Source organism: Leptosomus discolor, chromosome 11 (assembly GCF_034619465.1).
Source record: "Leptosomus discolor isolate bLepDis1 chromosome 11, bLepDis1.hap2, whole genome shotgun sequence".
Lineage (NCBI taxonomy): Eukaryota > Metazoa > Chordata > Aves > Leptosomiformes > Leptosomidae > Leptosomus > Leptosomus discolor.
The window spans coordinates 15,009,965-15,031,419 of record NC_141401.1 but is presented as its reverse complement, the minus strand read 5'-3'; the positions used below and the strand labels follow the sequence as shown (position 1 = coordinate 15,031,419).

General features: G+C 39.2%; 1 protein-coding gene across 1 annotated transcript in view; it reads right to left on the bottom strand.

Moving 5' to 3' along the window:
• HMG20A (high mobility group 20A) overlaps window positions 1–20,059 on the bottom strand; it is a 37,143-nt gene extending 17,084 nt beyond the window's left edge. The window contains exon 1 of the mRNA XM_009949845.2: window positions 20,028–20,059. The gene's annotated coding sequence lies outside the window, so the exon portion shown is untranslated. The remainder of the gene's footprint in view (window positions 1–20,027) is intronic.
• Window positions 20,060–21,455: the final 1,396 nt, after the last annotated feature.

The following is a 21,455-nucleotide window of genomic DNA, read 5'->3' as shown; positions in this document are numbered from 1 at the left end:
GGAAAGCACAAGAAAGAAGAGTAGTTACCTTCTCTAATTTTTCAGATGACATTCTCCCTTTTCCCTCCTGCTTTTCCAACTGTTGAAATCCTTAGATCATCCTTAAGAATCCCATCATTATGATTCCTTATCTAGACAATAAAACTAAGCAGACTGCTTCTAGGTGGTACAGTCATTGACCTCTAGCAGAGAAACATCCTTTAGGCATGTACAGGGAAGACTCAATCATGAAGAAATCAGATTCCTGCTCTACCATTATGAACCATGAATTGAGTATAGTTTTGGGGCCTCGGCCTCAAGAGATGTGGCAAAGCTCAAGACTGTGCAGCAAAGGGCTGCCAAGATGGTCAGGGAAGCCCCTCAGGGAGCATCTGACCCGGCAAGAGATGCTGAGGAAACGGGGCTTGCTCAGTCTGGCAGGGGAGACTACTAAGGGTAAATCTAATAGATGCCTAAAGCTACCTGGTGGAAGTAGAAGAGACGACAGAACCAGAGTCTCAGTAGTTATATTGGATTTGCACATTCAGACTGGACTTCAGGAGGGTAGCACAACACTTGAAAAGGTTACCAGAGAGGTGGTGGTAGAGTCTATCCTCGGAGATTTTAAATGCCGAGTTACACAAAGCTGTAACTGACCTACACTAGTGTTGGCAATAGCCCTGCTTTGAGTAGGAGGCTGGACTAAGATGACCTCCAGATGTCCCTTCCAAGCAACACCTGCAGTTCTCTGAACCAGAACTCTACATTATGCCTTCTTTCAAACACTAGCATCTCTGACAAAAAGGAAGAAAACTCAAAAAATGCAATGCAATGTTAGGAAAAGCGGCGAGATACTCAGGTGGAAGAATCAGGATTTTAATTCTCAAGGAAGTGCAAATGATACTTCCTCACACATAGAAAAGAATGTACATCAAGGCTAGAGCTTTATGCATTACAAGAAAATCTGAAAATTCCACCGATTTGAAGAATGAGCTCTTCGCTGATGCCCAGTTTAAGCACAGCTCCTAAATATACAACATAAATTGCTTCATGCAGTTGTCAAGTAAGAGAGCAACGAAGTTTTGCATTATGTAACACAATCTTTTAGTTTTGTCAGTCAAAAGTCCTAAATTAATACCTTCAAAAAAAGGAAGCTTAAGGTTATTAGACTAAATCTTGCAAATCTATATATATATATATACACACACACGAAAAGTTTTATACACGTCTGAAAAAAATAAAATGGCTTGCTTTGATGTCCAGGCACCTCCAGCAGCCTTCTTGGAGTCAATGACCTCTTCTCAGCCTCACCATGTCAATCTACTGGCACTTAGCACTCCCACATATGCCTTAAAAGAATACATATCTTCAGCATCTGAACATACCACTACCAAGCGCTTCTGTCCCTCATGCCCACTCTGACCTTCTCACCAGGTCCCAATATGCCTGTTCACATCTGGACCTAGTCAGCAGCAGAGTCTAAGCTTGCTTTCAAACTGTGGGAAGGCAGACGGACATCAACCTTAACAACATATAAACAGAAGACAAACACAGGAAGCTGGGAGAACACACACTCCATTCTTACTTTTTTTTCCTTTTTATTTAACCCATATGCTGTAGATACTAACTCTTTCAGTTGATACTGAGCCTCACGCTAAAGAAAATTTAACATCAGCGCATCAGTGCATTTACAATAACTTCTAATCTTTTCCAGAAAGCAAGAAAAGATGACTGTTCCCCAAAAGCTCACTGAGAAGTGATAGGAGCCTAGGTAAGTCTTTCAGTCATATTTCACATGGAAAACTGTCCCCCAGCCTTTGCTCCAAAGCCACTATCCACTAGTTTCAACCCCACTGAAGAACTACACACTCATTTCAAGGATGTAACAAAATGGACAAAACAAAAACCTGAGGAAAAGAACAGGGGAAGGAAGGGAATTGCTGCTTCTCAAACTTGAGCATTTACAGAATTCACAGGACTTGAAAACGACAGTTGGCAAGTCCCATCCAGATTTGCTCTGAATATTTGTGCAGTTTCGTCAATTTAAACTCTGGCTAAAGCGCCTAATAAGACACATTTGACTCAGTTAAAGGCACAAGAAACAACGTACACAGTTTTTTAATGGCTAACACATTTCCATTTTTTTAAACAACATCCACCCCAATGCAAAAGTAAAAATGAAATTGAGGTTAAACTCTAAACCTTTACAAGCACCACAAATCAATGCAAGTAAGCACCACCTCCAAACAAAACTAATTCTAACTAGAACAGCTCTGAGTTCACTGTACTGCTATGCTACTAATTGTACTGGCTCAAGGAAACAACCAGCTAAGCAGGAATACAGAAAGACTACAGAAATTAACAGCCGCATTTGATAGCGTACTTGAAGGATCGTGATTTATTCTGGGATAGATCAATTCAGGAAGATCCAGCATGTAGTCAATTATATTTCTTTTACAACTTCTGTAGGGTGTAACAAAGACTATAGCCAAACCAAAACTGTAATGCTCAATCTTACCACTACTTGGAGTTTCCATAGAGATTCTGCTTCCATTTTAAGCACAATACTGCTCAACCAGAACCACTGTTCTCAGAATGCCAACAGCAGACATATACTTCCCACTCCACTATGGCTAAGCCAATAGAGTCAGCAACACATTTTTCTGATTTTACCTTAGTTCTAAACACTCCAGGCTCTCCTGTGCACCGATTTTACTCCCAAGTGCACACTCCACAGGAACTTGAGCTTTAGGGGTTTTTTTCCCTTGTATTTCCTACATCCAGCATAGCAGTGGTCAGCTGTGGAACAGCAGTAACAACCTGACCTACAGAGGCCGGAAGAGATTTCAGATGTCTGGATTGGGGTCCACTACTAACTGATATTTAAAAAGGATAAAAATGCAAAAGCAAACAAAGCAAGTACAAGGATCAAGGAGGAAGAGTGCAAGCTTGAGCTCCAGAGAACAAGGCAGCATTATGTGTGCAAAGATGAGACAAGAAAAACACCAGTGAAAAACAAATTTCCTACCATTCCATGCTCTCAGTGTTTAAATATTGATAAGATTTCCAAAGATCCCTTAGTTACGTATACCAACATTAGTTAAACCTCTTTATGAGTCTAGAGAAGGTTCTACATTATCCTATGCCACCAAAAATCTGGCTTAATTTATCTTTTTCCTTCTCTTCCTTCCCTCATCTCTAAGAGAAAACACAAGCTTCATGGTGCAGAAAATGTACCACAGTATTCCGTAACTTTCAGTTTAAATTTTCTAGCCGGACACTTCAGTTGCATACAATGAGATCATACTTGATACTACAGAGTGTACCAACATGGTTTGAGTATTACTTGGGCAATGAAAGAACTTAAACAGCATAAACATCTAAGTGCTACTACACACATCAATAAACAGAGAAGAAACAAAACTAGGTAACCACATACCTTTCAAAAAGAGAAGTACAGCTTAAATAAACATCCTTATTTTCTTCTCACATTAACTTTTGTAGGCCATGCCACCATTTTAATGTTATTCTAACAGGAAAGATGAAGTAGCTGAGGGGTTATTTAGGGTAGACTGAAAGCTACCAGATGATCTAATTTCTAGTCACATCTGTACAGCAGAAAGGAAAAGTTGAAAGAAGGTAGTTGTAAGATCAGGGTGAGAACAAATCCATGATAGGGGCTACACTGAATGACTGACTTTTCCATAATATCATTACTGTGGTTGCATTGTTAACAATGCTATTATAGGGCAGCAGACAAATACACAGGTGATGCACAATCTAAAGACCAAGGTTTTTTAAAAGCTTTTTAAGCATGCAATAAATGAAGGGTAAAATTTGTCACAGTCAACCTTTCCTTCAATGAATCAGATCACTTTACTCAAACAGCCAAGATGCCATTTAAAATCAGCAGTCAAACAATTTTATCTAGCAGACCACCTCAGTGTAGCACATCTGCATTCTTATTTTTCAAAGGAGATGACTATAGTCAGAGCAGGACGTGTTCATGACCAGGCTGTTCCACCAATGCAAGCTACCAGCAGCCACTGTTCTCTAACACCGTGCACTGCTGTCTCATGGCTCACTCCAGGTGAAGAAACAGTCTTCTCCAGACCCAAAGCAAAGCAATTACTGTACTCTCTCATTGCTTTCACAAAATGTAACTTGTTTTGCTTGTATAAAGTGATTCACAACAGATGTTAAATGAGGCCGGACTCTACAGTGTCTGCACAGGTCTGGTCATGCAGTAAGTCACTGTCAAATGCAGACTGACTTCTTACTCATCTCAAGGTCACATGGAGACTTACAATGGCCCTGAAAAGAAGAGTGAAGAGAGTCCTTAGCAATGTTGACTTTTCAGTGGCTGCATCGCATCAGATTATCCTAAGCAAACAAACAAAAAATAATCAAGAATTACTAAACTATTTAGCCATCCAATTAAAAGGTAAGGTTATAAATACGTATTTATTACAGTTAAACATATTTAAATATGAAGCCAGCATCAGAAATCTGACTTACAGCCTGGCTATAAAACACTGTAGGAGTTCCAATTACCTCATTGCCAGCCCTAATTTTAGAAATGTTACTGCTGAGTGGAGGATTTTTCTCGCATACTTCCTATTCCCGAAGTCTCTCATCCTTCTTTGCCAGAACAAACAGCTCCAAACCTTACCATTCAGAGGATAAGATTAAAAAAAAAAAATCTTCTGCTACATCACAGAACCACCACAGTATTCCTTATCGAAGCATCTGAATCCAAGCACTTCATAGTGTAAATAATTTAAACGCTGATGATTTATTGAGAGAAAGCCCCGTAGGATCATCACTTCCTCTGTCTGTCCACATGTAGCCAGAATATCAGAGAGGAAACTGAAGCAAGAACATCTCCAATTAAAACCACAATGCTTTTGGAGCTGTCAGAGGAAGTTCAGATTCCCTCCTGACAGCAGCATTTTCTTCCATCAAGCTGGAGCACAAGCATGTTATCCAACATCCTTGACTGAAAAAATGAGATTTGACTTTTTCCCTACAGGCACCTCATTAGACTAAGGTCTTTGTGACTTTAGGAAAATCGCAAGCCAAACCTATCGGGGGGAAGATTTTTCTGTCAGACCAGAAAGTATATAGCAGAGAACAGCCAACTGCTTTTATTTTTACTTCTTGCCAGTAAAAACAAAACACTGGAGACCAAAATAAAGACTTGCAGTAAAAAATTCCAGAGTTCCACTGCATTTCCAAGCAGCTTAAAGAAAGAAGGGAAAGATGTAAAGCTTAGTCTTATGCTCAGTTTATTTAGATCTTTGGGACAAATGCTAACAAAGCTATTAATACTCAAACCTTAGTAACAGCTGCCAAACATCTGCAAAAATGTATTTTTAAAAAAACTCACAAGTGTCCAATTCTATATTCTACTCTTATTTATATAAATGCATTAGGATGGGGCATATACAAGACTTCTCATATATATAAAATCCTCCTGTTTTCTGGAATTTAAGTCGTTATTCATACAGGAAAGGTATATACTCAACATTACAGACAAAAGCAAGAACAGCTCCACACTGAATCCCCTCTCCCTTTAAATACATGAAAAATTTTGCATTAGCAATAAACAAGCTTTTTAGAGCACGCAAGGAAAGACAAAACCCAACAATGAGATGACTCCATAATTAATTGTGCTATCCACCCCTAGATAGCTAAAATCAGTAACTGTGGTACAGGTACTGAGAGGGAAGGCTTTGTTATCCAGCCTTTCATTGCAGGTATCAAGCATCTATGGATTAGGATAGTTCATTTTATTCTGAATTAACTTTCTCAACAATAGTATCAGCTGCCATCTAAAATAATACCACTAGATATACAACTCTGCAAAATTAATTTAATCCTCATGTTATAGGTGTCACATGAGAAAGTATAAACCATTCAGACTACAAAAAATAAGTATCAAAATAAACCTTGAGACTTTTTTAATTAATCACTCTACCTAAGGTAAGTCTGGTATTTGACTACCAGGGATGGCACTGGCTTTTGTAATTTGTCCATAAAATCCCTCTCTAATTTCCAGTTACTATAGGCAACTTAAGTCTACCTCTTCACCTGCTTTGTCATTTGAAACTTTCTCTAGGATCTGAGGACCTCATATTTCACAGGACAACATTTCCCAATAGCTACTTTTACATTAACAAGGCAAAACGAATACCCCGTAAAAAACCCCATAACCACCAACTATGTAACGGACACAACCACGCCTGTCGCAAAGACACTTCTCTGAAACCACAGTAATTATACATCACCCAAGACTTTACCAGATGCTGTTAGCTTCCCCATCAGCAAGTAAACAGTTACTTTCCTTAAAAATCAAAGTTCAGTTCCTCTGATCATTTATGTCAGTGAGACTCAATCATTCCAGTTTGTGGAATACAAACATGAAAGTGCCACAAGCAAAGCAGTTTATTAAAAAATGTAAATGAACAGACTGAAGTTTTGCATGGTGTTTGCCCAGCTCTAACAATTGCCAGCATCACACAAGTGAAACAAGAAACAGCATTAATTAATGCTTAAGGACTACTTTAATTTAAAATACCAAACAAGTATTCTGAACTAGAGATAACGCTGAATGTCAGGAAATCCCAATTGTGACTGGCCAGTGAGATGAAAAGTTACTTATTTGAAAATAACTGAAGAGTGGATACACCTGCTGAGTCTGAAAAGTTGTTTTAAAGCTATTTTAGCCCTTTTGCTCTCTCTCAAAGCCTTACTCATCACAAAAGTTGTCGGGGGAAGTACAGTATATACTCCTAGCTCACAAATTCTGGGAGAGGAAACTCTGCTGCCACAGAGGAATAGAGATTGGAATTTCTCATGCGCATACCCACCAAAACAAGTCATTACTGATCATTTTACAGAATATGGGGTTGAATACTTTGGATGTGAGAATACACTGAAAAAGGGATTGAGTATATACTTACCAGAATGACTCATAATAGGCTTCATGACCCAACACAAAAGCATCTACTCTGACCTCAAGAGCCACAAAGACAGCATGGAACTGGATATTTTAGATGCACTGATATGGGTACAGGGACAAAGGTTAGAGGAAATGAAGTGTGGGAAGAGTCAGCGATTCTCACACAAAACAGGCAACTAATTCTGCCTGGTTTCAGAAAAGACCCATCTTTAGAAAAAAACATGGCATGCCAGCTCCCATGCATTTTTGCTCTCATTTTCTTGCTGTTGCCTTGCACCATTCCAACACAAAACAAAAGAGTTTCAGCAATAAAAAAACCCTGTTATTTAGAAGAAATCACAATTTTCAGATAGGCTTAGTTGTGCAAAATAACAGGTATATCATCGTTCACTCTGATCTGCTATTTCTTTCCATGTAAAAGATCAACAGAACTGGCACTAGCGAACTCTTTCTAATATCAAGAATAGTGAAGATCTGGATTGGACTGTTTGTTTCAATTATGTTCTTAAAGCTCCCCGGTAATAAATTAATGTGTCTCAAAAATTAAAGTTTGTATGCACAATGCATGAAGTGCAGCAAAATCCCTTTTCAGCCAAGGCTCTTCTAACAGTCTTTAATTTGGGATTATTCCCCATGCACCATAGGATAAAAAATTGTACAGACATCAGAAACAGGCTGATGGGAAAATGAATAACGAAAACAAGCACAAAAGAACAGGCATAAGGTTCAAGCAATTAGCAGGATATCAGCAGACACCACTTAGAATTCCTTGTCTGGATTCATGAAAAGGAACAGAAATAGAAATGACAACACAATCCTACCAAAGCATCCTCTCTCCTAAGCAGCAGACAGCTCCTTTGACCAGTGTTAACAAGATTTTAAAGTTGTCTAAGGCCGCAGATGAAATGTGTAAAGATAAATACTATAGGGAAAGACTACACCCAAAACATGAATAAAAATTTTTAGGGAAATTTGAAAAGACTGAAACTATATGCTCTTACTAAGCGCACACCAGGATTCCCCTCTCACTACCAAAAGGGAAAGCACACAGGAATTTAAAAATCATACAAGAACCCAGATACTTTGATGGCTTCATAAAAGGATTAACTTATATCAGCAGAATGTAGACAAGTTAGAATAAAGCTTTACCTATCTTCATCTTCATCCACCAAAGGCAACAGGAAATGGTGCTATTTAGCATCATGAATGGAAAACAAGGGAAAAAACCAACAGCAGCATAAGCCTACTGGAGTAGCCTGACTGCTCTCCAGTTTCAAGTAATAATTCAGACATCCAGACAGGTGTGTGAGGTATGGGAAGATGCAGGCAGAGAGCACATTTCTGGAACACCTATGGCATACACACTGAAAACATTTAATTTTGCAGCTGAAGTAGGATGGAAAAGAAAGAAGCCATGCCAGCAGCATGCCTAAATGTCCTCGGCTGAGTGCTCAGAGCAACAGGCTAACATCTGCAATATTTCATCTGATCCCCAAGCTACTTCCAGTAGCCCAAACAAATTGCTGTGAGGATAGTGACTAACTTCTTCCCACTGTCTTCCTTACTGATGCTGCAATCTCTTCTTTGTGCCTATTCTGTCGTATCATAGGCAAGGAGTCAAAAGAAGCCAGGGGAAAATAGCGACCAAGAGCAGAGCATCACTGCTTAGAGTTTAGAGACAAACAGCAAACAAGAACATGGGAAAAGTGTGACTAAGACCTATAATAATCTCCTCTTTCAACTTCCTTCTTCCACAGCTGCTCTTCAGATGCTGAAAACAAGGAACTGCAGGTGGGAAACATGCACAAGCTCTGCAAAATAGAGTTGATCTAGGTACACAATAAATTTAGTCATAAAAGCGAATGTAAATCTCTTCAAATAGGCTGAAGACTGAACAAAGACAAGGATGGAGGTCTCACATCTAACACAGTCTCATGCACTTACGTTTGAAAGGATTCCTAATTTAGTTCTAAATGTTCTGAAAGACCTTTGGCACTCAGGTTTGAGTATTTACCATATTTAGCAAACAGCAAAAATTTATACTGCTTTTACATTACCTTTTGATGATTTCATTTCTGTATATGTTTCTCAAGTAAACATGGTTCCTCCAAGCTACAGCAGCAATATTATCCCAGCACCCCTACATATGGGTAAAGGTGCATAGCTGGTTTAAAGAAGGTCATATAGGTAATCTCTAAGAGCTAAGAATACAACCTAACTTCAGCAACAGTCTTTAAAATGCTACCAATCTTCACCCTTTTATTTTGGACATCTCCGCTAACTGCCAGTCATTGCCTGGTTTCAGACATCTAGAAGTTGTGAGAATCTGACTTGAATACACATTACGCAATTCTTACTGCAAAGAGAAATAAGAGCTAAAGTCTGCGCAGATGACCTTGACAAAAAGGTCAGTAATACTCTGGTTTACACAGCATTAAACAGTGGGGAAAACTGAAAAATATTTGTATTTTCAGAAGGGCTACAACATAGATTTCACCTCAGTACAACCTCTTAATATGAAGTTCATTGCCTTGATCAGAAACAGACAAAGCAAACTGGTGGAAAACAACAGTTTAGTAAACACAGTCTTTTTTGATTTGTGGAGCCTAAACATTTCCCAACAGAAGTGCAAGCCCACTGCTGCAAATTCAGGAAACTTAGTTTCCTTGGTTACCTCTTGCAGACTGTTAGAAGTACACGGATTACTTGAGGATCCATTACCACATTTAATCCTGAAAGTCAGCTCAGGGGCTTTTCAGTTAGAAAACTGACTTTTCAGTCACCAGCACTCCCTTTTCATTTAAAAAAGGCTTCTCTGAAAAAGCACTCATCTGTATCTTGCTCCTCACCACATCTCCCAGAAGAAAGGCAAAAAAGCATGACATTGCTTTTTAAACATTACATTTTTAAAAACAGAAAGTATTCGGCTTCTATGAAAACTTTAACAATCATATTTGAGCTTTCGGACTTCCCGAGATAAAACATTTATTACAGTAAAGGAAGCTTGGCTTAACAGTCTCCCAAAACAGCTAAATCCCACCCTGGAACTGTTTCCTGACCTCTAGAAAGGGTCATCTATGTATAACTGCAGACAAAATACGCCCATGGCATTCCAAAGCTCCGCTGTAAGCTCACTAAAAAGAATCTAGCAGGTTCAATTCACATCTCATCTGAGCTTTGTTTTTCATGATAAAATATTCACTCCAGCAGAAACCCTTAAGTATCCTTTAAGCAAGTAAACCTTTAAGTAACCTCTACCTGGCTGCCATAAGTAATACAGATTCTTCAGCAATGAATACTTAGGTCTCAAAGCAGGCTCGTCACCTCTCCTATTGCTTCCTGCCAAGCAACAGCAATGAGTGAACTTCCAAGAGCAGGTTGCAACGTGTAAATAAAAAGTTCTGAGAGACCATGGAGGACTACTGCACGAGACACTACTTAATATCTCCCACCCACGGCACAATATGCCTAGGTCTTGGAGTTTGGCACATAAAAGACAAATGAATGAAGCCTATTATTTGAAACTATAACAAGTAATTAACCTGATTAGGAAAGACTGTTTGAAATTTCAGCTTGAAAAAATTGTAATTTTTTTTTTTGGACAATTGAAGTATGTTTCATTTACAGCTAACTGTTCAGTTAACAGAAAGTGGAAACATTCATCCACTTCACACTGACATTTTTCTCTACTCAAGTATCCATGCCTTAATCACCATGAACTCATTTGTATTCCTATTTAAAACACCTTTCTCAGTAACATTTTCTAACATCACCTGATTTAGCACTCATTTTATATGTAAATATCATTTATCACAAAAATACAATTTATCACACTTTTTATACATAGATATACATATACATCACACATTTTATACGTAAGTATCTTCTAACCATACACAAAATCTGCAGATTCCAACCAGTTTTGCCAATATCCACCCAGCAAAGCATGAATGAGCAAGGCATGTGTCTGGTCACCACGTTTTCTTTCTGGGCTGCTCCCACCCAGTTGTGGAGAAAGGAAAAGGAAACTGTGAGAAAGGTCCACATTTTCTGCTATCCTGAATTAACCCCACTTCCATAAATCAATAAATGTATCTCTTGCATTATTCACACGTAATGACTCGAAGACTGCTGGAGGTCATCTTGTCCCAACACATACTCAAAACCAAACTGAAGGTCGTCTTCATGGCAGACACTACCATGGTAGACTGTCTGGCTCAAAGCTTCTGGGCATCACAGAAGTAAACTAGCAAACACCCTCACTGCTTTCTTTAATTTTTTTTCTTTTTTGGTAGGTAGGGTATCAACAACTGCAGAAATAAGCACTGTTTATCCTCAGGACAGAGAGACTGACGGATAGGAGACAGGACATAAAAGCAGTTGAAAAAAAACCTTACAACGGCCACAGGAATAGAGGGAGTATCAGACAACATCTCTCCTAGTCCTGACAAAGCCTGAGGGAGCGAAGAATAAAAAAACCCCAATTCTTCTCTCTACTACCAGAACAGAGATGCAAAGTTCTCACTTTACTCATCTATTAACAAGGAAAAAAAAAAAAAGTATCGAAAGCAACCTTAGCAAGGAATCCAGGATCTTCTCTCCAATTCCTGGTGCTACAGCTAGACCGTCCCTACACAGAGATTCCTTCACCCTTTGCGTTAAGCTCAGATTTACTCTGAGTACAAGAAGCAGTATTTAACCCAACCCAAACCATTTCATCAAATTGTAAGAAACAATGGCAAGTTGTCACTTCAGAGAGGAGTTGCATGTTCGGCTCACTACACAGATCCCAACTCTCAGTCATTTCAAGTAGGTTTAATTCAGTAGCAGTTTTAAGTAGGTTTTTTTCTTTTCTTCAAATGAAAAGCTTAGCTCAGGGCTGCTGTGCTTGCCACTCCACTAATTAGTCCACTTGTTCAATATATTCTGTCCTTCAAGTGGAGGACGCAGCACGGTGAACTGCACAGACTTTTACAAGATTATAGGGACAGACAACTGAGGGACCAAGAAGATACCGTAACACCAAGCTCTTTGTTGCATATAAGAAAAACATACGTTCTCATTTCTAGTATAACAGAGGATATACTATTATCTGCATGACAACAGGGGTTTAAATCTGAAAAGAAATGGAGTCTCCACTATGCCAAAAATTGAAGAGACATTCTGTGCCAAAACTAGATTAAGGTTCACAAACTTAACACTCGTGCTGCTAGCAGCATGCAACCATCTTCACAGCGATATGCAAGGCCTGCCTGAATAACCAAGTATTTCCTCCTTACTACAGTAGTTCAGGCTTAAGAGCGACTGCTGCCACGAGTGAGGCTGGGAGCTGTTATGTTTGAAGGCAGGTCTATCTGCATGAGAGAAAGGTCACAAAAATCAGCAGCACAGACAAGTGAAAAAATTGCCAGAGAACTCTCTGGAAGAAAGAGCACAGGGAATATTCAGGTCTCTTGACTCCTTCAAGAATTCATTGGCACATGGGAACTGGCACCTGATGCCTTAATTTCTCACTGTGGCTTTAAAGATTACATCTTCTCAACCTCTGCATGCCCTCATCGATACAATTTCTTTCAACTCCATCACCTTCTTCCCACACGGCACCATCTCCTTATGGGTTTTTCAACAAGCCTCCCACAGGCTTTCAATTTCTCAAAGGGATTTACAAATCATGATTTGTCACTGCAGTATTTAACACAATACACTCGCAACCCCTCCTATATGTTCAACATCCAAAAAGCAACCGATTTGTCAACTATTTCAAGGATTTGTCATTTCTTCTCTGTTCGTACAAATAAATTGCCATTCTAATTCCTTGTCAGCTTTTGCTGATGTACTGTCTAGCTTCTTTGGGGTGATTACTTTGCATTTCATTTATCTTTTAAGCACTAAGTTATTTAGCAGCAGAAAGTCACAGCAAATGCCAAGAAACTTGTTTCTCTGATCTGCAAAAACCTTGATATCACTACTCATTCAAAATAGTTCATGTGAAGTCTCACAGTCTAAATTTAACATGCAGTTATTAATTCTATAGCTTTTTACATCCAAACATAAACAGATGAACCATCAACTCAAATCTTACGTCAAGACAAAGAGCACTTCGGTTAGTCTAATACAAATACTTGCAAGATTTTTGTACTTTCAAGGAAGATTCCTGGGCTAGAACTAAAAAAAAAACAAACTTATTTCCTGTCTGTAAAGCTGCAGTATACCCAGACACAGGCTACAGGGGATGATTGGGACTGCCCAGACTGACCCATTTAGCATCAGCCACCTAACCTCTGTTAAAAAAAGAAACACAAAGAGGAATTAAAGTCTACATAATAGTTACCCAGTCTTGTTTTAAAGACTGACAGTAAGAGAAGCATCACCTCATCAGCGTCCCACATGGCATTTGTACAACTTTCTACTGTAGCAGCCACTTAGATTTTGTCATACTTTCACAGGCTAAGCCCTATGAGCTAAGCACCTGTATCAATACATTCTGATTAAGTTGTTGTTTGATAAATATGTCCTTTCAAGAAGTTAAAACAAACGCAGCACCTGCATTCATTTTTAGGACTGAAACTATGCCTGCAACTCATTTTCAGACTCTGATCAGCGTGCTAGCAACCCCTTCTGAATTCTAAATGTAGCTGTAGCAGTGTCAGCAGCAGAAGACCTGGGTACTACCTTGCTCATCAGACTCCTCTGTCCTTGTACCTAAGGCTCAGCTGCTCAGAGCTTTGCTAAATGCTAGTGTTCACAGCTGGATTATCCAGTCACCTCCAACACCTCATCATATCACTGCCTCCAAGGAGGCCTTCCTCAGGCTATATCTGGTCCTAAGGTACACTAGTTTAATGTGACCAAATACAGTCTGGTTTGCTTGAGTACAGTCTTTAAAATATAAAAGTTAAACCGGGTTAGTAAACCACAACTATTGAAAAAGTAGTTGTCGCATTACCTCTCCCCAAGTAACCAAGAAGTTTTAAATTGATGTCATTTTGTTCAAAGTCATCCAATTTCAGAAAATGAGCTTAAATTGACATTTAAAAAGCCAGGGATCAAACTGATATGATTCAGAAGCTTTTTTCTGCCTTTATTTTTCCTATACTCAGAGTTTAAAACAATGTGATTTGTGCTTCCAAGTTGCAATTAAGTGCTTGGTGGTAGTGGACAGTTTACAGAATCCTGATAATGTCACGTAATGATTTATACACTACTGTCAACTAATGAAGCAGAATGGGAAACTGGCAAAATACTGGTGGCATACAATAACGTACAATTTTCAGGCCTCTTGCCCAAACTTTCCATATTTTCACACAACCTAGATTTAAGCCATAGCCTGCTGCCGCAGAGAGGGAAAGGTCTCGCTCCCTTCTTTCTCGCCTGGTTACGGCAACCTCCACAGCTTACTGGGCTTTTCACAGAGCTGCTTTAACTCCCTAACTCTTCCCTTTGGGAGAAGGGCAGGGAAGCAGGGAAGCTGGGTATCTTCCACAGCTCAAATACACAGTTGAAAGGACTCCAAGAGCTCAAATAAATACCAGAGCTTATTAAAAAAGAGAATGCATATGGAAACTCCCACTTCCATGCATGGTGAACTGTCATATTATGCTACATGAGCCACCCCCAATCACCGAAGACAACTTTTTGGACTCATTCTGCTACTAGTCAGTTGTGGCTTTCACATGACATCAAGAGAAGCCTTCAGAAAGGTCATCTGCCCCAGTGAAGATAAGTCAAGTGCTAGAAGGTGCAGACAATAGCTCTCGACTGCCTCAGGCTACAATTTTATGGCAGCCGAAGCCTATTTAACTACTAACTACTCATATAGCATCATCTTCAGCCTGGCACCTCTGTTCACTGGACAAGTCATGTGTTTTAGCATGCTAAAGAAACAGAATAGTTGTTAGTTCATTTATCAAATCAGTTTATGCCAGATTAAAGGGTGAAATGGCTCAAAGGATCCAACAAGCATTGCAGCTGGCAGAAGAAAAAAGCATGCAAGTAGCACAGTCAAGTGTTAGCAACTTACATTTCTATAACCCTATAGCCTGAGATTCATCTCTCTAAAATTCTAGTGGTGTCAAATTTAAGAACGTTTGAAACTGTTCCAGTAACTGAGCGCCCCAAAATAGTCCCAAGTGGGAGGAAACATGATTATCAGAAAAAATTAGGATTATCTCATAAACTGACTTGACATTTTCAGGGTTGGTTGGGGTTTTTTTTTTTTTTTTAAATCTAAAGCTAAACATTTATTCTCCTGATGAAAGCTGAGATTCTTTCCCATAAATCTGGAAACAGAACTTGAATTCCACAAATTCTGATTAATTTGTCCTAACAGGGGATACTTATTACACTGGCGTGTCATATCTTACATGAATTGCAGCAAATACACTTTCTTATCTTAAACTCAGCAGAAAAGCAGTTGAAGTCTATTCTGTCATGCTTCCCACACACTGAAACAGTGAGGATTTAGTCAAGTATTGGTTATTTCAATTTCATTTCATCAGTAGCATGAGTCCCGTGCAAGTGCAATACCAGCTAAAGCATACTGCAGTAAATCTGCTCCAAAAGACTTTAGCACGGTTACCTATGACAGTAACTGACTAGCTGTCAGGACTGAAAAAACCTAAAGTCATGTTTTTTTACAGAACTGCAGTGGTAAGCAGGCAGATTTGAAGAACATCTCTTCCCTGTGGTTATTCGATTTTGCAATGAATCTTCTAATCCTACACTGCTTCCACTAAGTTTTCCAAATTTCTCCCAGTTTATCACTGCTTTAGTACTCTGCTTTGAATCACAAACCTCCAGCTCCTGTTTCAGAGCCTTCCATTGCTGAGACAATTATGAACATTCAGATCCAAGCAGCAAGAACTAATGTAAAACCTGCATATTAAGAAACATCCTGAAGGAGAAATAAAAGCATTCTGATATGCCTATCTAGTTCAGGACTTTTGGAGACTCTGATTCGCTTGTCTGTTCTAGAAAGCCTATAGAATTTGTGATCAATGATATATTCCAACAAGATGCTTGTTTATGTGAAGATATGGTAGCTTTAAATAGAATATCTTTCTTCAGTAAGTGTTAAATTTTTTACCCTTTAAGTATCAGAAGATGTCTTTGTCAATATGCTGGATCAGTAAAAATGCAAACAAGGAAGATGATGCTTATTCTTAAAGTAAGCTGTAGAGAAGTGGGACACAAGAGGAGCACTGTACCAAGGAAAACGGTTTAGAATGCCAGTAAAAAATAATAAAAAAACCCAACAAACAAAAACCCCACCCTTAAAAACTACAACACCAGGCTTTTTTCTTCTCTTACCTTTGTGTGCCATTTACCCTGTACCAGCAACATTCCCCCCAGCCTTCTTGGCAGAAATGTGATGTAAGCGAACTCCAGATTTAAGAGCGGGGGAGAAGATTCAGAGTTTACTGTTTTCAATACTTTGCTTGACATTGATCTGTTTTCTCTGTTGTATAGTCTCTTACTATTACCAGAACTTGTTTTGCCACATCTCTCCTCTGCTTTCACAACTATGGACACTGACACTTCATCTTTCTGTCTACTGTCAGGCACAGTATACTCTGAACACTAGTACGGGACACTAACTCCACTACATCAGAAATTCAACCTTCGATCAACATACAATTATGGCCCCAGAGTCATAAGCCTGAGATTACTACTTAGTCTATTCTGACATACATGACAAAGACAGTCCATTCTTCAAAAAAAGAAGTTCATTTGCGTTACTTGGGTTTTGTCAACTATTAGTTTTCAGCAAACAGCACTCCAAAGTTAGTCGGACAACACACCATCTTATGTCCAAGGCTTTGAAACAGCAGCCAAGGGAATTCCAACAGAAATAAATTGTTTCTTTAAGTAACAAACACAAAAAACCCACAAAAACCGCTATCTCCAAACCTCTCTTACTCCCTGTACCTGGTGGGACATTCAGCACATCCAGGGGACAAACGAGGTAACAGTTGCACTATCCAAGTAGCCGGTCACCCACTGCAGTTTAACGTCACACCACAGCTAGTGCACCTTTGTGGACTGTCCTAGTCCTCTCACAAACCACATGCCTGTTTTGCTTGAGCCCAAAGCAGTCAGTGCACACAAACGCAGCAAGTTGGTTCAGGGGGCTAAAGGGGGAGCAAAGCAATGCTCCTTCCTGACAGTAACATCCCCTGAACTGCTGCATAATCAGATAAGCATCAGGATAAGGAAAAGGAACAGAACCAGCCGTTCAGCAACTGTTATTATCCTATCAGTACGGATGCAGAGCAGCTAAGGTGGAGTACCCCCTTGATTTCATCCATCATACAGTTTTATGTTACAGTTAAACCATGGGCCTTAGCACTTCTCCATCTTATTACTCCCAGTCTTCTTCGCAGACACACTTGCCTCCTCCACACATATACTAGCATTCATGCAAACTCTTCGGTTTTCAGCTTGTCCAAGTCCTTGAACTAATTTAGCAGCTAGATAAAGCAGCTTTTATTGCATAAGCTCTTTGAAACAGTTTTCCAAAACCAGGCATGAATCCTAGCAGAGGGCAATAGCAGTGAAGATCCACTGGCTCAAGCTCCTTCAGAATTACCCTCCCAAGCAGAAAGCACAAACCATATATTCCATCACTTAAGTCCTGGCAAGTTCTATAGATGACAAATATTTTGAAGGGCAATTAAGAACATGTTGTTGAGAGCTTCTTTCGGCTGCAAACAATCCCTCAGACACCACTGTATAATTAAAGCTATGAATTTATCTTTTCATATTTGAACACAACAATAAAACAAAGGAGACTTTCCCCTGGTAATTCACTCAATTGCCAAGAAGTCCTCTGTGTTCTGCACTAGTTAGTGGAAGAAAAACAAAATTGGAAAATGTTCAGAAATAAATTCCATCAGTCTTAAGTCTCTTGAATTCAATTAATAACTGACAATTCCACGATCCTCACTGCCTTATGTACTTCACACATTTTTATCATCAGTAACAAAACTTTATGCCATTTCGTCTTTCAACTGAAACAACTCTTCCCATTTTCATGCTAACACAATTTTTTTGAACTACAGGCTAAGGGTGTCAGCTGCCCACCTCATTATTTATCCCAGCCATAATGCCCAACAGACACATTCCAAAGTCTTAGATCCACTTTTACCTGAACCAACAGTACAAACAATCCAAGTCATAAGAATTTCAGGAACAGTGAAGTATAAGATTTATTTTGTTACTCATTGTATGCCATGTAAGATGTATGGTCCCGAAGACTGAAAGCAGTCAGCCAAAGTCAGCTATTGCCCGAGCCTCCTGCAAAGGAAAGCAGGATCACTTGTTTCCGAGACCAAAATCGTTAATATGCCTCTTTGAAGACAACTTAGCACAGCTTCCGTTTAACATATTTACTATTAAAAAAAACTAGTCAGTAATGCTCTTGTCTGAAAGACAAGTTTTCTTCAAAATGCATCAGCATTTGAGAGCAAGGTCAAGGAAAAAGAAAGATTCCCTAACAAATTCAGAACTTAGAAGTGTTCAGTTATTCCACCATAATTGGTTTTGGTCCCCTGTAACACAGAATAAAGACTTCTCCCAGACAAACAGTGTCGTTCAAAACCACCTCTAGCTGCAATTCACCATAAGCTGTCCTTATCTAAGTAGCCCTTCAGAAATAGAATGTCAGTCTCAGGTTTGTCCCTAATGGACAGGTACCAAGAACACAAGTTACTCATTCGATAAGAATTAACCCTCTCTGGGACTAACTTGCATACAAAAAGCTTTAACAGATACATCCCAACAATCCCATTATGGAAGAGATTATTACATGACTAGTCTGTTTTAAATTGCTTACCATCTGACCTGTCCCACTGGGAGTAACACTGGCAGTGCACGTACAAACTCAGATCCAGTTGTTTTGCCCCCAAATGACCAGTATCAGACTACACATAGTAAAACCTAATGGCTGCCATCTGAGCTAACGGCTGCACTGCTGGCACCCCCCGAGCAGGAGCAAGCCAATTCATAGTCAGACAACAATACAACATGGCAGATCTTGCCAATGGAGCCTGACCTACATTACTAACAAAAGTTTTAGTTACCACTTACACTGTTTACTTCAAATAGACACCAACTAGCTCTAGCTGCTTTCATGAACAAATCCACTGAGGAAAGTAACAGTGGTTTCTGAAAACAAACTGCTCTTAGTAAATTCATAGCCAGTGAACACTTAGTGCTGAAGTGCTTTTATCCACCACTCTTCATGTCTTAAAAAGAACAGTAGTTCAACAGTTCCCATGAACACAAGAAATATTCCCTCTAAGGGAAATCATGGAATTAAAAAAATAAAAAAGATTAAAGGAATGCAGAAAGCAACCTAGTTTTAGGAGCTCTCCAAAGCCAATCAAACTACAGACAGAAAGAAGATTTTATTAGGGTACATGAACAACCAGTAAAAAGAAGACAATATTTCTTCATCCACCTACTGCCCTCAAAACACTACATGCATGTTCCCTTGAGGTAGCCTTCTCTCTCACAGATCATTATCAGAAGAGCATCCCCATTATTACAAGTGCAGCCTCTTCATCTGTACTCTAACATCTAACAGCTTCTCTCAGCACATGCCACAATATTAAAAAAAAAAAAATCAGTACAGCTCTGCTCACACTTCAGTGAGTGGGAGTGCTTAAGTTTTTCAACCACAGCCTGGAGAGGATAGGAGGTACAGCAAGAATTCAGAAACCTGTATCAGCTTGTTTGAGTGAAACATGCTCTAAATTTGCCTGCAACCTTTGCACCAGCCAGAGGTAAGCTTGAGAAAAATCTCATCCAGGAACAGGCCCTAAAACAAATCCTATCTAATCAAGGAGAAGCTCTTACTATGGGAGGCTGACCTTGCTTTGGCAGGTGAGAAGGTGCACCTTGCTAATCGGGCACACCTTGACACTAAGTGACCCTTTATTTTAAATACATTTAAATACAAGTGAACAGATACACTAACAAAGCTTACAAAGTTAACTTGAACACACTAGTTGACAATTTGCTCAATTCCTGTGCTCTGATGCTAAGAATAACTTTGTGGTGCAGGTACAAAAACACAGCTTACAGTCACTGCTTTCATTCACAAGTCTAGCAGCACCAGGGTAATCAGCAGGTCTTCTCAGTTCTCTGCACAGGCCCTGGCCATCAGACACAGAAAGCCTGGGCTTGTCGAGGGAAGATGTCCTGCAAGAACAGAAGATGGAAGATGGTAAGAATCTGTCTCCTCTTGGTTGCTTTATTGCAAAGTACTAGAACTTGTTATTGTCACCTCCTAACAGTCAGGTACAGGTAGAAGAGTTGAACCCTACTCCTAGGTGCTAAAGAAACATCAGTGTAAAAAACGTGATTCTCCTCTCCACTTTGAGCCATAAAAGGTGAGCCTGTCACATCACCTCTACATGCCTCACCATGAGCAATCAAAGGAAAAAGATATTCAATTCACAATCAAGACAGTGGGGTCAGATCACACAATCTTCAGTTTTTCTATTTTGAAAACTGATAGTATCCTATATAAAAGCAAACTTAAGAATATTAAGACTAAACTGAATACTCTGCTTTAGCCACCATTTCTAAGCCTAGATGTCCTTAGAATTAGTAATCTCAACTTGTGATTTGAGACATGACAGATTTCCAAGGACAGAGAAAAAATTTAATCACTTTCCCCTCAACTTCCTGGAGCCTAAAGTTACAGTATTTGCCAGCAACTGGTATAGTTTCAGAAATGATGAGTATCTCATCCCTTCTGACAAGCATATAACATAGGTATGTGAGAAAAAAATAGAAAATGGCATTTCACTAATATCTTCAAACACCAGATAGTTTGTGTATCTACACATGTGGCCTGGATTACAAAAAAAAACCCAAACAAAACCAAAACCAAACAGGTCAGGAAAATAAATTCTTTGCTTTCAACAGCTGGTCATGCTTACATTCTTACAAAATTAAGAATGATCACTTCAGAACAACACACAAACTTCCTAGAGCACAGTTCCCCCAAATTACTATGCTGAGTTCTGTCACTACATGGCCTCAGCCAAGCTTAGCCCACCTACACAACTCACTTTCCACAGGAAAGAATGATGTTTTCAAAGATCTAACAAGACTTCACCTGCTGAAAAAGGCAGTAACTGTAAACCAATGAAAAAGTTTCCCCTGTAGTGACACTAGCACTGATGTGGCACCCAGCTTCTTTTTGCTTACAAGAGAGTAGTCCTAACCAAATTCTGAAACCTCAGTGCTTTAGAACATGATCTCTAAAGTGGGTCACACATGCAAGACAATCCACTGCGGCATGAGAAGAAAATATTTTTTGTAACATTAATAGCTAATATTTTAAAACAAGCGTTTATTTCATTGTTATCTTATCCTTTGTGGTTTTGAGTATGTTTTATACTGTATATCAGTACAATAGTACCTGTACATAATTGATAAATCAATAAATACACATATATTGGGAGTGCATACTAAAAAGTTCTTTTTACTGATAGGTATG